Source organism: Myodes glareolus, chromosome 24 (genome assembly GCF_982192425.1).
Source record: "Myodes glareolus chromosome 24, mMyoGla1.1, whole genome shotgun sequence".
NCBI classification, from domain to species: Eukaryota; Metazoa; Chordata; class Mammalia; order Rodentia; family Cricetidae; genus Myodes; species Myodes glareolus.
The window spans coordinates 26,922,209-26,935,338 of record NC_142049.1 but is presented as its reverse complement, the minus strand read 5'-3'; positions in this window follow the sequence as shown (position 1 = coordinate 26,935,338).

Genomic DNA, 13,130 nt, shown 5'->3' with positions numbered 1-13,130 from the left:
AGAAAAAACACACTATAATGCAGTAAGCAGAACTGTACCAAGTATTTTATGAAACTGCTTCCTAGTTACTTCTTGGCCCGCTGGCGATTTTGATGCAATTAACATTTTAGAGACTCTAAAGGTTTTGAAATTGAGGGATTGGCTTTGACTTACTTTTTTTTAAAAAATGGTTTCTCTATGTAACCCTGGATGTCCTGGAAATCACTCTGTTGAACAGCCTGGCCTTGAACTCACAGAAGCCCACCTGTCTCTGCCTCCCAAGAACTGAAACTAAAGGCCTATGCAACCACCACCCTGTGAATTAACTCTGCTTTAAGCCAGTATTTTCCAGAGTTATTTAGTTTCCACTATTTTTTTAATTTAATGCATTGAAATATCCAATAAAAACAAGTGTTTCAAAGGAACCTATTTTAGAAAATTCCAAACAAGCCAATTAAAAATACATCATTTAGGGTCTATGGAGTGTGAGAGAGTTTAAATGTTTCTGTCAGAATTTACACTACCTGTCAAGGGAAGAATCTAGGTGGAAAAGACAGGAAATCTGGCTCAGTGGCCGTTGCTCATTCCTTCCATCCTTGCTGAGCTGGTCAGGGTGAGGCGATGGTTGCAACCACAGAGGATGAAATGGTTCTTATTCTGCATCCTTCTCCATCTGTGGTTTGGACAACCCAATGCAACTTCTGGGGACTTAGATTTTTAAGTGAGAATTTTGGTAACCCTAAGATAAAACTCTACTCCACCAAATGATTTCACTTAGAAAGCAGTCATATATATTAGAGCTGCCATGGCATGCAAGTCCTTGGTTGACAGTCGTCTGCTGGGTCATATCAGCAGCACTTACTCTGCTTGAGTTAACAGGTTTGGTATGCAATGCTTGAGTGTCTTACTCTTTTAATGTCATCTATGACTGATCTTTTAAAATTATTATTTTAACTTGAATATTTGATGAATTTATCAGGAAAGCAGGTATCGTTTATAATGATAATTTCTTGGTGGTTACAACATTAACTAATTTTAAAATATTATTTATGTATAGAATTATAACTTTTAGAAATAGAAACTTTGAAATCTTCATTTCCTACTTATTCCATCTTTTATTTTCTCCATTTGTATTGTTGTAGGTAAGACTTCCCATTCTATGTTGAACAGGAGAGGTAGAGTGGACATCCTTGTCTTATGTCCAGTATAGTGGAAATTCTTGAGTTTTTCTGTTTGTGATGTTTGCTGTGTGCTTCTTAATGGAGGATACAGGGGATCCTCAGAGTTACCCAGATGTGAACTCTGGACTCTATAAAAATAACTGGATAGGCAAGGCATGTCCATTGGTGAAATCACGGCAAAAATATGAGAGTAACCAACTACTTTATTAGTGGACTTTTGTCCTACTCCATAATATAGAATATATACATGGCACCATTACTGGTCTAACAAACTATGGATATATGTTAGAGGCCCTATACATAGGTCCTACTATTATTATTTTGCTAAATGAACCTAGTATTAAACTGACTTCTAATGACTTTTCATTATACCATAGATTTGTGCATCTTTCAATTCTCATCAGAGAAGCTTTTATTTTTTAGTAGATGCTAATTAAAAATCGACAAAGGTACAATTATTAAAAAACTTTGGACACATCTACATCACATTCCTCTTCCCAAGGCACTGGAATCATAGAAGGGTATAAGAGCCAGTGGCAGTGCATGATTCTAAGGGAGAAAATGTCTTGCTGACACAGCAGGGCAGCTTTGCATATGAGCTCACAGTGGTTTTGACAGCCTGCACATGACCTGTGCATTCAAGGCCAGACCAAATCCCCGCATGGAAGGAATAATTGGCTATGATGTCCTACTGCTAGCTGTGAAGGTACTGGTAGCTATGAGGGAGGGAAGAGTCAGTTTGCTCTAAAAGTGTTCCCTCTGATAACAGACCACAGCACAGTGCAAGGCCACTCTTCCAAGAATATAAGGTCAGCACAATTGGACTTGATATTTTTTTTAAGGACACAAAGTTGAGTGGGTAGGCAAGTGGGGGTGGTGGATCTGGGAATAACTGAAGAAAGGGACAGTAAAGATGTGCAAAACTCCTTGTGTGAAATTTCCTAAGAACTGATAGTGATTATTAGTTAATTACAAAATTAAGAAAAAAATGTCTAATTACTCTTTGAAAGACTAACTTTTAGGACATACCATTGAGAACCAAAGCCATGAGATGTTAAGGAACCACTAATTAAATCAGATCTGATTGTCCCTTGAGTCTCTGCTTCCTTCCAGTTTTTATAGGTGTGTGGGATTATATCTGTGTCCTCAATTCTATTCCTGATCAAGTTTTTTATTATTGTTTAAAGTTCCACACAGGGGAGAGGTCTGTCTACAACATAATGATCTGTTTTGCTTTCGTCTGACAAGCCAGAACAGGACTCATCTATGGTACCTCTTCAATGTCTTGTACTTAAGATAGTGAAAACGAGATACTTCCGTGGCACTTTCCACTCATCAGGTGGGTAAGGTTTTTCCAAAGCCTCTTTATGGATAATAAGAGCATCGTCAATATATACAGAAATGTAATAAAATAAAATAATGTAAATGCAGCCCTCGTAAAATCATAGCCTGTCCTTTCAACAATGTAAAAAAATACATTGTATTTACATTTGTTTCTGAATTATCAGGAAATAGAGGTGTTCTCATATTGAACCAATTTGTATTGCAAAATCCACTTATAAAGATAAAGCAACATGTGCCATGTATATCAGCTTAACAGCGCAAATAACTAGCTGTTATCCATTGGGATATTCTCTAAGGAATGCTCTGCAAACACCAACTCTTCTCCAAATTAGCCCTTATTATTTACCAGACATTTATTCAGAAATGACCTCATGTTTTTGGAGTGATTACTATATGTCATATCCTGTGGGAGATGTGCATAGATAGATAAAGTTATGCTTGATCCCTCTCATAGAACATATTAATAATTTAAAGGAAATTAAAATACAAACATGAAAAGATACAGGATTATTAAACAAAATGGCTCAGAATAAGGAGCTAAAATAATAAAATGCCATCAAATTCAGGCAAGCATATTATAATGCATATAATACAATGAGCCATCTTGTGTTCACAGGTTCATCACTTCTCTCCTGAAGTCTCCCTGTCACAGCCATCTACATATGCATTGATGACCATCTGTGTTGGTAGAATGTCACTTCTTACTCAAATGTAGTGTCTTTCAAAAATATTTATATGTTGTACATCTTAATGTTTCTAGTGCTTTATCTCTACCATATTTTTACTTTGATTATTAAGTATACACATATTTAAGAAGTGGTAGACTTGGGGGCTAGAACTCAGAACTACTGCCTAACCTGCATAGCAGCCTGGGATTGACCTCCAGCATGGGAGACAACCTCCCCGCCCCAGATAAAATAAACAAAAAAGAAAGAAAGAAAGAAAGAAAGAAAGGAAGGAAGGAAGGAAGGAAGGAAGGAAGGAAGAAAGGAAGGAAGAAAGGAAGGAAGGAAGGAAAGATAGTATATAGGAAGTACAAAGATAATAAAGGCAGTTGTGAAAACATACTGGATGTAGTCATCATATTAAGTACTCTGCTAGGGAGATGACCTCTCCAATTGGCCAAATCTGAGGCATCTCTCAAAGTTGAACTCATAAGATACACTTATATTTTAAATATAATAAGTCCTTTATTCCCAAAATTATAATAGGATCCTGACCCACCATTGATTCTACAGTAGAAAGATTACTATTGGTAACTTGTGTACTGATTCTTGATGCTTACATGCATACAAGTTTATTTGCATGCATGCACATAAATATTAGACTTTGAGTTATAACTTTTCCGTTTGCCTTCTTTCTTTCCTTCTCCATTTTCTTTCAACTTTCCTTTTTTATTTATCTTCTTTTTTTTCTTCCTCATCTCTACCATTATCTAGGACATGTATGAAAGCCGAACAACTTACGATCTAGGCATACAGAGAACAATACCAATATGGGTGTTATGAAGATGTTCATTCCAGAGTTACATGAACTCATGAAAATGTACCAATATAATAAAACAATAAAACATTAATAAAAGTTGAATTCTACAGATCTGAATGCTTATATTTGTAAGAGTATTATAGATAGTGCATTTATGACTCTCAGATTTTTATTTAACCACAATTCCAAGCATTCAGTGAGAATTAAATTTCTCAGGAGGATATCTTAATAGATATCTTAATAGATCATCTAGGTCCCCAGCAGAATGTTCAAACTACTGGACTGGACTATATTAAGTAATCAATTGATTGAAAGTCACGATTCCTCAGATGGTTTGTGTGGGACATAACCAACATGCAACAGAGTCCCAAACTAAGAAAAGATAATGAGGAACAGATAATTGAAAAAGCATTGATTGATAGTTGGCTAAAAAAATAAAACTAATCTTAAACCTACTCTATATTTACAGGAAAATTGATTTATGAAAGCAAAATGTCTATTTCTGTGAGGTGTCACACAGGAAGGAGCAGTCTGGACAGTAGAGATTAATCATTAGCATGAGGGAACTTTCATGCAGACTTTCAGATAGAGGAAAAACAAAATTATCTCTTATGGGTATAGAGATCTGCAGATTATTAATTATGAAAATATACTCATAACTAGATACACATAAATAATATAGCTTATTGACTATTTCTGAAAAATATTTAGGGATAAGAACCAAATCCATACTGTGTTTTGAGATTGAGAAATATGTCTGGACAGAACCATACAGAACTAAAAAGGAATTCTTTGATACTGAGGTGCAATGGGTTCAGAAAGGAGTCAAGACTCCAAAGAAACCCCCATGCTGCTGCATGTCCCAGAACTGAGTGAAGACAGAGATATTTGCAATATGAGAAAAAGTATAAGCTAGCATTCTCTTAGTCTTTGGTAAGTAAAGGAAGATATTTTCTTAGTCGTGCCATGGGACCCAATGTGTGAGTTGTGGAAGACTAAATCAAAAAGTGCAGGGGTCATTTGCTTTTAGAAGAAAATATTACTTTTTAAAGGTGATAGTGGAGGCAATATAAGAAACTTGAATGCTGAGTAAAATAGCATGAAATAAATTGAAGAAACAGAATATAAAGTATAAGATATTTCTATGGTTCAGCTTTTGTTTACATGTTTATTTGTTCTTTTTATATATTGGCAACAGTTTCCTCTCCTCCAAGCTTCCTCCAGTCCCCTCTGTTCCCATCACTTTGTTAGTTTCTGATGTAATAAGAGTAAGTACCACTCCATGGATCAAGGGAGGGCAAGGCGACTCAATATGCAGAATAGGGTCCCAAAAGACAGTAAAAGAACCAGAAACAGCCCCTGCTCCCACTATTAGGAGTCCTAGAAGAGAACCAAGCTATACACAGCATAACATATGTGCAAAATGACTATAATTCTTGATATGACAACCCAATTGATATTACGATAAGAGTAAATACAGAGCATGGTATCTTGTTTTAAGAAAATACATAGAGAAGTGTGCGTATATGTGTCTGTGTTTGTGTTCTTTGGAGAACATTAAAGGGAACGCTTATGCATTTCAAATTTAACCCAGGCTATTGAGTATGTTCATTTCCTTATATAGTTGTTATTTTTCTGCTGAAGCATAATGACTCTTATAGTTTTCAAAAGTGCATTCCATCACCATCAACTACAGAACTATTGTTTCATATTAGAATTATTAAAATTTATTATTCCTTGTAGACAGAAACTATACTTTCATTTCCTGGCTGCCCAGACCCGAATAATCACACAAGAACTATATTAATTAATTACAATACTGTTTGGCCAATGATTTAGGCATATTTCTAGCAAGCTCTTACATCTTAAATTAACCCATTTCTGTTAATCTATGTATTGCTACGAGGCTGTAGTTTATCTGTATTGTTCCAATGTCTTTCTACTTTGGCAGCTACATGACATCTGCCTAACTCTGACATTTTTCCTCCTCTAGCTCTGCTTGAATTTCTCACCTTGCTATATTCTGCCCTGCCACAAGCCAAATCAGCTTCTTTATTAGTCAATGGTAATAAAACATATTCACATTATTCAGAGGGAAATCCCACATCAACTACTCTCTGATGGTAAGGGTGTAGGTTTTGAGTGACAAGCATTCCTCAAACCACCAAAAACCCTATTCTATTTTCATACTTTTATTAGGTCAGTTTTTAGGCTGCATATGCAAGTGAGTACATATCATGTTTGTCTTTGTGCCTTGTTTATGTCATCCAGATAATTGTCTTCCAGTTTACCCATTTTGTCCCAAATTAAGGCAAACTTGCATTTCATTATATATATGTTGAAAATACTGCTAGTAAAAGCATGAGAATGAATAAATCTCCTTGTACATTGATGTCAATTCTTTTTAAAACTGCAAGCAAACAGAGTTTCTGATAAATCAGGTCATTTAGGTTTATTGATATCATAGTATTTTCTTTCTCACTCATTGCTCTTGTGCTGGTTTTCCCTTTTTTGCTTTCTGCACAATAGAAGGTATAATATTATTCATACAACTTATATGCTATTGTTTCCCAATCCCTGAATAGTAACGCAAATTTTGGATGCCCACCATGCCAGACCCCTCCACAGTTGTCAAGTTTAACTCCTTGACAATTTTCTTAACTCAGGTACTTCTACCCTGCCCTTATCCTTTAGATATTATGTATGATAGATAAATTAATGTACTGAACCTACAACAAAACATGGCATATATGGTGTTCAAGGCATGATGATAGAGGATATATGGCAGAGACAGAAACAGGACTTCTAGAATTGCTTCTCTGTTTTGTTGCAAGGTTGACCACTGAGAAATCTGTGCATCACTGGGAAGATGAGATGGAACGGCAGCGACTATGGGCAGAAAGTTGGAGAAGGGCGGCAAACCCATTGTATAGCATTCATGCTTTTCATGACTCTCTGGCTCTCTTTGCTGCTACTGAAGAAAATCACTTAGTCCCTCTCTTTCAGTTTGCATTATTTTCTTTCCTTTAGCTTCTTGAAATCTTAAGCATGTTCTTGTAAGCTTCCTCTGCTGATGACCTGATAGGTAGAAAAGGAGAAAAGTTTGTATTCATGTGCTCCTTGGTCACCATGGATATCAACTTGCTGCTTCTCTTCCCTCAGTTTTGTCCTTCTCAACCAATAGTCCTGACACTTACAGCCTTGGCACCAGATCCAATAATTGGGGAGATTACAATCCTTATAATGATCTAATTCCATATGCTATACTCTCAGAGTATCTCTGTTTCGCTCTTTGAAGCATCAAGACTACAATGACAAAAACAGGTCTTTTTAGTATATCAAGAAAGCTTTGGGGTATATCAAGAAAGTTTTAGTATATCAAGAAAGTTTAGTATATCAAGGAAGCTAATGTTCACTCAATCCTCCCTTTGATTCCTTCTTTCTTCCTTTCTTTCTCTGTATGTTTTTATTCATGTATGAATATGTGTACACATATGAGGAGGTCTTGATTCATCTCCACATTATTCTTTGAAGCAGAGACTCTCACCTACCAGGAGTTCACTGATTGGTGAGACTGGATCATGTAGGAAGGCATAAGGCTCCTTCATTGTCTACCTCCCTAGTCAGGGATCCTATCAGCAGGCTTCACTTCAGATCCTCAGGCAAGTACTTTACTGATGAGTCACCCTGCAATTCATTCTTAACTCATTCACACCCGGTGTGTGAGTATTTGACTCAGCTAGAGCAGCAGCTCAGTATTCTTGTTGGGGACAATTATAATTCAACATGCTTGCAAGCAGATCTTAGAATTTCAGAAAAAATTTCTCAAATGTATCCTTTGCCAAGCAAAAGTTTTGTTTCCCTCCACCCCACTCCACTGGAAAAGAAAAGTCGGTAGAGTATTGTGCCTTGCTACCCATGTCGTAAAGGTCTTACCCAAAATATGTCTCATTTCCATACTTGTTCTCTTCTGTTGGGCCTGGAGAGGAACACGTTGAAATTTCCACCCTGAAATCTAATGAATGCCACCAAGTGAAAACAAACTGTAGATACTTGAGAAAAGATTCAAAAAGGAAAGAAAACCCACTTCAAGAAACTGAAGCTTGTCGTCTCCCCCTCTCCGCCCATCACTCAGAGCCAGGGAAGCTCTGCACACATTCTCCTGCCTCCTGCGTGCACGCAGGGTGTCTGTGGTGGTGACAACTGATTCATGTGCTCATTTGCATATCCCCGGTGCCAGCAGCGGAATACAGAACAGGGCCTCCTGCTCTGGCAGCAGACACTACACTGGCAAATCAGGGGAGCTGTCAGAAACAGCTGTCCATTAACAGAGTTTGTGGAAACAACCCGGAGCTGTTTGAGCATGCTAGGTGGTAGAATTTAATTGGAGTAGCAAGTGTTCAAAATTACGATCAAAGGGACCAGTCATTTGATGTGGATTTCATGACACTTTAAAAATAATGGCTCAGGTTTGATTAATGCTGCACAGAGTTTGCATATATCTCTCTCCATTGATAAAAAAAAGGCCCATTTGCTGGTCTTGGATTCAGTGAACATATCCAACAGTGAGCTCAAGGCTCCTAGGGTCAGTCCAGTCATTTTCTGTTCAGAAACCCCTCTTAGTTTAAGAAAACAGGTGTTTAATAGGAATCATAAGCTGATGGAAAAGACACTGCCATGTGGTAGTGAAGAGGTAAAGTTATCCCTTTCAGTCTTTCAATTATCATATTGTGTGGCTAAGGCTCTCAATTTAACCCCTAAGCCTCAAAGGCACATGTAAGAATTTACAAGTCACATGGCCTCTGGGTGGCAGTTTGGAGGAAAGAAGACAGCTTGGTCTCATGACCTGCTTTTGCATGGCTTCTCCACTGCACCTTGCCACAAATCGTATGAGAAGCACAGTTACCAAAGGGAAGGATGGAGCGGGTGTGTAAGGGAGTGAGGGTACAAGGACCAGTAATGAGTTCCTAGCAGGGGTCGGGAGACGAGGACCAGCAATGGGTTACTAAAAGAACTAGTTTTTCCTCCTGAAAAAATCTCAAATTTAATATTGCATTAAGCTTAGGAAGGATTTCCCCATGTCAGAAATAGCTACTTATAACTCAGAACAAAACTTAAAGCTCTGAATTTTAATCATCGTAAATTCCAGATCTAGGGAGTCCCAAAGTGAATGCTCTTTATTGTGCATATGATTCTGTTCTGAGCTGAGCAACAAACAGACCAATTTATTTTATTTTTTTTAAACTTTTATTATATAGTAGTCTGGCAATCATGCTAATCATAAAACTTAAAAGTTATTTAATATTTCGATTAATAAAGGTAACACATATGTAGTGTGTTTAGAAGCTATCAAAAAATCATCAGAGCAGGTACAGCCTAGGACTGGGACAATGGGTGCCGGATGGCAGTTCCAGATAGGTAGTGTGTGGCAGCCAGGAGAAGTGACTGACAGCTGGTGACTTCGCAAACAGATTTCACGTTAGGATTTACTGAACATTTTAATATGCTTCTTCACTGTCTCTTTTGTTCCTGGTTCAACAACAAAGACGTTTCTTATTTGTTGCCTTATAATATCCGATTGGTTAGAAAACACACAGAAAAAAAAAATATTTGGCATTATTAAAGCATTTCTAACTATCCAATGTCACGCGATAATGTGGGGAAGGGTATTCTATAAAAAGAGAAAGAATAAGGATGTGAGAGTGATTGGGATTTCCTGACTTTTTCCTTAAATTCTGATTTATCATCCCAAGAGTTACGTATCCCCTAACTTTTACCAAATGACGCCAGATGCCCAGCACACTGGAGTGAAAAAGTAGAGGAAAAAGAAAATGGCGTGAAGAGTAGAACTCACTGGGGGAAGCTTGAGAGCCTTGCTCTTGTCCAAGATGTCACGCATCACATGCACTCAAGGGGACAGGTCTCTTTGAGTGCCAGGGTAAGCATGACAGGCTTTGCCTACCTCTATGAAAGGCATCAGTTTGTGGCTGATGCCAAGATCTTCAAATTCAGGCAGCTAGTTTTTAATTGTTTCTGGCTGTGGGCAAGGTGTGATTGAGTTCTCTTGTCCGTAGCGCTCTCAAAAGAAGCAACAAGACATTGTTCGGAGAATGGAAAGTCCCCTTCAACTTGAAGGAAGGGGATCATGCTTCAAAATTCCACACTTTTACTGATGATTTTAATTAAACCAGGCTCATACTTGTTCAGGACAGAATGCTGTCTATGTGTAATCCCATGAAATGATCAAAAGGCACAGGTAACACTCCACAATTTACAGTTATTCTTGATGAGGCCATCACTGGATAATCCCAGGTTAGAGAAAAGGCACAGCTGAAATCAAGGATGAATTGAATGCAGCTTGGAATGGACCAGTCCTCTTCACCACATCTTATTTTACTAAGGAGGCAATGGAATTAATTCACGTTTCAAAGGATCTTTGTGTGAGGTGTGTACGTATGTGTGTCTGAGAGAGTGTGAGAAAGATGGGTGTGTATTAGTATGTGTGTGTATGTAGAGAGAGTCTCAAGATATGTGAATGTATGTGAGTGTGAGTCGGGGGGGAGAGGGAGAGTTTCAATGTGTGTGAATTTGTACAAGTTATTTTTAAAATTGTAATATGAGCCTTTGGGAAGTGTGCAGGCACCATTAACAGGTTTAGCACAGCTATAACTGAGGCCTGATTAAAACAGCTAGGTACAGGCTGGTCCATCGTAAGGCTGTGCTAAGGCCTGCAATGCTAGTGAGGAAAGGAGCATGTAAGGTCTGTTCACACTCTGTCCTTTCTTACTTTAACCTACATCGTCTTCTTCCCAATATATGCCAGTCACCTCTTTACATCTTCTTAGAACTCTGGCAACATATGATCTCTGCCACGTCTTCACAGCATATCGTGAAAATTGTGTTTTCTTGTCTTTAAACACATGCAGCTCCAATAAATTCCCATTATCCCTTGTGATTATTGTGGTTGTCCTCATCTGCTTTTTATTACTGCGCTAAATGTGATGATCAAAAGAAACTTGAGGAGGAAAAAGCCTATTGCATAGTGCAGCTAACTGTATCATGAAGGGAAATAAGGGCAGGAATCTAAGGCAGGAACTAAAAAAAGGCCATGAAGGAGTGCTGCTTACTGACCTGCTCTCTGTGGTTTGTTCGGTCCGCTTTCTCATATAACGCAGAACCACTTGTCCTTGGGTGAATTTTCTCACAGTAGCGGTGGTCCTCCAATACCCATCATTAATCAAGGAAATACCCCCAGTCCTACCAACATGTCAATCTGATGGAAACATTTTTTCAGTTGAAGATCCTTCTCCCTGGCGACTCTCAGTACAGCCAAGTTGACAAAACTAACAAACAAAATAGCTGGGCAGCACAGTGGTCATATGGCTTGTTCCCCCCAGTGCAATCTAGTGAGGAGCCGCAAGTTTACTTGGAGATGCTCTCTTCCTGGAGGAACTCACACATCTCTTGTGTATGCTCCTGTTTGCTAGGGAACAGCTAGACTTCAAATACCAACAGTGGGCCGCCACTAAAGGAACACCACCACAAACTCAAATCTCCTAGTAGACTGCTGCCTAAGTGGTAATGAACTTCCTTTGTGCTTGAGGAATATTTCAGTGAGTCAGTTATATGGCTTGTGCAAAGCGTCTTACTACAAGGTCTTATCATTCTTAACCATTCTTTCTCTTTCTCTCACTATCACTATGACCCAGTCCATCTATTTTGTTCTCTCCCAGATTTCATCGACCAGTTTAGAGTGTTTGCTTGGACTTTGTCCACTCTTGGTACAGTCAGCTGCAATCACTGATACTGGACTTTACCTGCCAAATGATGATGTAAGGCTTCGGAAGAGTTAAGGGGATCGCTTCTTGGCAGAGAAGCAGCAATGAAGTGAGTTCGGAGTAATTCAATCTCCTCTTTCCCCAAGCTTTCTGTCTTTTTTGAGTGCCAAGCAGTGGCTGCATGCTTACAGGAATTCTTCTCCCTCATTAAGCCTGGTTCTAAGTTAAACTTGCATGTGCCCAAATTACAAATGGACCATCACTGCTGTTGGGATCCTGAGGTTCTGTTTCCTTCTTCACAACAGCATTCCTTTGTCTCCAAATGAGGGTTGCTGGCAAACATAACAAATGAAATCTTTATCCTTCAGAAGTTTCCAGGGAGGGGAGGCCAAACACAATACTAGGTACTGAAGCCACGAAGTTGAAGGACAGTTCGTTTTCATAATTTGTTACATATGACAGTTGCATACAGGTCACATGCATTCATCAAGCTATGAAAGCTGTCATGGATTTTAAACACTTGGTTAGTACTCATCATTGAAGTATGTTATTCTGATTCATTCTCAATCTCACAATTGAGAGCAGAGCAGATAAGAGGGAGGCCAGCAAAATGTCAGAGAATCAATAAAACAGCCTGCTACCAAACCTAATGACCAGAGTTTGAGCCTCGGGATACACAGGCGTGGCACATGTGCCTCTCCTCTCCACACAAATAAATGCATATAGTAATTCTTTTCTATACATAAGAGAAAATATAGCTCAAGCAATATGTAGACATAGGAGTGATTCAAATTTTCTTAAGCAATAGCCTAAATAGCTCTATCAGCAAAAGAATGCATCTCAAGTAATGGATTGTCTTAAATGATTTCTTCCTTTCCAATGCTTGAAAATCAGGCACAATTTTGCAAATCAGTTTTTATTTGTTTGTAAAATAGTAACCATTTGTAGACACTTTTTTTCATCGAACTACCTCTACTGAAGTAGAAACAAGGAAATCATGTGTTTTTCCTAACATGAATAGACTGCATCCCACAGATAGAATAATGCCACAGGGTGTTGGCCCTGAAAATGTTAGGAGGATTTTAATTTATGAGTGTCAACAGATAGCACTGCAGACATATTAAGACACATCCATATAATTTATACAAGCCATTGTTTGGGATTTTGATGTTTGGCTTATATGTTCACCAACCCAAGTACAGTGCAGGTCAAAAGCACAAATCTTGAAGAAGCTAATGTTGCTGCCTTTACCAAGAGAATTAAAATAGAACAAAAGAGAGGGGGGAGGAAGGTGGATTTTGGTGTACATAAAACACACTGCCTAGCTAGCTTACATCTAGCAAGAATTCTTCTTGTGAAGTGA